Source organism: Melitaea cinxia, chromosome 27 (assembly GCF_905220565.1).
Source record: "Melitaea cinxia chromosome 27, ilMelCinx1.1, whole genome shotgun sequence".
NCBI lineage: Eukaryota > Metazoa > Arthropoda > Insecta > Lepidoptera > Nymphalidae > Melitaea > Melitaea cinxia.
Window position 1 is genome coordinate 6,540,122 of NC_059420.1, and position 2,765 is coordinate 6,542,886.

General features: G+C 40.5%; 1 pseudogene; it reads left to right on the forward strand.

Moving 5' to 3' along the window:
- Nucleotides 1-1,497: 1,497 nt before the first annotated feature.
- LOC123666927 lies at nucleotides 1,498-2,541 on the forward strand (annotated as a pseudogene).
- Nucleotides 2,542-2,765: the final 224 nt, after the last annotated feature.

Here is a 2,765-nt window from a genome sequence, read left to right on the forward strand (position 1 = left end):
TTATCAACAAATTGTAGTTTTCAAATTTATGACCGTTCCGTTTTTGAACTCATCTATAACTGCAGTTGAATTAAGAACCTCGTATTTTATTGAAGTTGGTAATAAGCTAACCGGAGAAGGCAAGTTAACTGATTTGTGAAGTGGAGATAAAGCCTGAAGAGTTCAATTAGATGTTGTATATAGTGAATTATATACAGTTATATTTATAAAAAGTTATATTAAATGTAATTATACAAGTGACAAAGGGATTGCACTAGAAGCACTAATAAACAAGGAAATATATTCTTGTAATTTCATTCTGTTTCGATATCTTCACAATGTTATCTTAAATCTAAGCATCAAAAATTGCAGCATTAATTATTATGATAATACGGAAATTGTTAGTGAAAAAAATTTAATTAAGGAAAAAACAGCTGATACGATACTGGAAACATCGAAGACCGATACAAACGTGACCTATTTAAAGAAATAACTGCGATTGACCGGTGTATTGTTGTACGTCGATGGGTATTCAACCAAATAAGGTTCAATGGTTCCTAGTTTTTGAATTGAGAAATCAGCATCCACCAGTATAATTATATGAAAAGTGCAAAGCTATTCACGGAATAAATAAATAAATAAATAAATAAAAACGTATAGGAACAAGTGTCGAGAAAAAGTCTTGTTATGCTTTTTTCGATCTCACTCTCCCATCCCGCTCAGTGCGTGTCCCTAGTGAGATACTTAATTCAAAATATGAAAAGTGACAATTTAATTTAATTTTATATCAACTAATATTAATTATATGATCTATCAGATTTTTATCTTTTTACGTAGGTTTAAGCTGTTACCCGTAACTTATCCTTTTGAATTTTTTTTTACAGGTAGGTTGAATATAATTATTTGTCTAAAATAAAATTTGTCTTATTATTATGAGAATCTAACTCAAGTCAAGTTACTTCTTTTTGCATTGGCTCTCTGCCAGTGAAAGTTACATCGAAATCTTTACAGCCAACAGAGAAATCGAGTTTATAATAGGGCAGAAAAGTCATAAAGTATTTTGGAAGCGCATCAGCGTTATAATAACTTATTTTTAATTATAAGTTTCTTTATAGTAACAGACATTAACTTCCATTAACTGCCATTATAGATAATTATTGCGATTAATCTACCTATAGAATATACCGCATATTTATTTTGTGTCGTACAGAAATTGCGCCCATGTACCTATAATATCTGCTAAGCGTTTAGACTTCGCTCAGAGCTAACTCAGTAGGTGTTAAAATTCAGTCCGCTTATAGTATAAATTTTCTAAAGACGTTCGAATAAGTATCAATGTGCGAATGTGTCCGTTCGCTCTCCGGTCGCCGGTCGCCGGTCACAAATCTTCCATTTCACTCCGGCTTGGCCGCGTCGCGCTGCGGAGAGGAAATAGCACGCTTGAAAGCACGCGGCTGCGTATCGGCTACTCCCGAAATAGTCCCCCCGCGCGGGGTGTCGGCCCATCGATGAGCTTTTAGTATGCTGCGCGCATGCGACACGCCCGCACCCTTCTGTGCTCCTAGTAGCTCTGCTCGTAAACACGCGAATTATTATCGCTATAAATTTAACAAAATATTTACAAATGATATAGACGACACGGTCGCGATACTAGCCAATCCCAAGTGGAGCGAGGATCTCACCATCCAGATGATAATCGAGTACGAGAAGCGCGAGTACCTCTGGAATCCTGTGTCGGAAAACTACAAGAACAAGAAAGTACGCGAGCAGGGATACGTCGAGATAATAAAAACGCTGAATCTAGTGGATATAACAGTTAAGGAACTGACAAATAAGATAAAGAATATACGATCGTCGTACAGCGTGGAGTTAAAGAAAATTCGCGCGGCTAGAAAATCGGGCGCGCATGCGTACCGGCCGAGCGTCACGTGGTTCGAGCACGCAGACAGGTTTCTGCGGGCGATCGTCACTCCGAGCTCCGTGAGTGCCTTTATTTACGTAGCTTAGACATGCGCTCTAACATTCTAACTTTGTAGCGAACTTTCTTTGTGTCAGGTGGACAACAGCCTACTCGAAATACCGATGAGCGACGACAGCGACACCGTTCAGGATCTGAGCGAACGAAAATCACCCGAAAAGAAATGTCCTCAAAAACGTCGTAGTTCAACTAGATTGTCGACTCCGTACGTTTTGAACACGCCGTCCCCTCGCCCGAGTACGCCCTTCGGGCTCAATCAAACTTCGTCCCCGTTCGGGATCCTGCCGACCTCGACGTCCGCTCCATTTCTTAATCCCCCTGTCGGTATAGCAACGCCGCTAACTACATCACTCGCAACGATTTATCCCGCGCCGGCGAAACAAAAAAAGAGTAATTTCGACGACCGTAGCGACTAGTCGGAAACAGCGCAGGATTTGAGTCAGCATTCGGAGAACGGGAAAGAGAATGAATTCGAAATGTTCGGTAAATTGATTGCGAGCCAGCTTCGTAAATTACCTCTGAGCTTGACCCTGGATCATGAATCGAAGCTGCAATCGCTGTCAATCAGATATTGTTTTGACTGATCGTATTGCTGGTAGTCACGTGATTAGAAGGTGATTATCTAAGTATGAGATTGGAGTCGGGATTTATCTGCGACAGTTTGATCATCAGGTCACATGGGTGGCGATAACCTGAGAAGTCTTCAGACTGAGAATTAACTACAGTAATACCCCGGACTTACGCGATAGGTGGGACTGAGCGCTATCCGCGTAAGTCGAATTCGCGTAAGTCGGGGTACAGTTTTGCG